Raw genomic sequence first — 767 nt, 5'->3', positions numbered from 1 at the left:
CAATTGTGTTAGGATCAGTTCGCCAATCTCTGCGATAGAGTTTCGACGAGGTGTATTAAGGAGAAAGAAAGGCTGAACGCGGGGAAAGTGAAATATCGAGGTCTACCGTAAAGCTCCGTGCGGAGAGGATACCGTGAAGCGTGCATTGGCAAATGCCTGGAGGAAAGCAGGAGCGTAGATTAAATATTTGCCGAATATTCGACTAGAGCGCTCTTTTACTTGAAAAATCCAGCATCCCGCTTTCACGTTAATTTCTTTATCGATTCGATCGGGATTCGATTGTTGCCATGGTTATGCGAGAATGATTTAACCTACAAAATTATAATTTTTAAAAGATATCTAAGAAATAGAAATATTTATTTGGTGAGCACTAATAATATATTTACTCATACTAATATAAAATATTTTTCAAGTAAGAAAATATACATTTTCTTACAATTTCCTTCAAACTAGCTTCCCAGATAGCACATACACGTATCAGAAACGTTTTTTAAACGTATCTATAGTTTCAGAAATGTAAAACACCAATAAGAAACGTTTTAACAGAAACCTTTCTGAAACCTTATTTATGAAACATTTATAAAACGTTTATAAAACATTTTTTCAACTATTTTTTCGCAAAAATAACGTTTTACCTAATGTTTTTTGAGTGGATTTTTACTCATGAAAAACGTTTTAGAAATATTATAAAACGTTTTGAAAACGGTTATGAAAGGTTTACCTTCTGTATAAAAAGTACCGGGAATCGTTAAAAAAAACACAGAATA

Source organism: Odontomachus brunneus, unplaced genomic scaffold (genome assembly GCF_010583005.1).
Source record: "Odontomachus brunneus isolate Ranch 3 - 2012 unplaced genomic scaffold, Obru_v1 Obru_scaffold_062, whole genome shotgun sequence".
Classification (NCBI taxonomy): Eukaryota; Metazoa; Arthropoda; class Insecta; order Hymenoptera; family Formicidae; genus Odontomachus; species Odontomachus brunneus.
Note: the sequence above shows the minus strand (reverse complement) of the source record.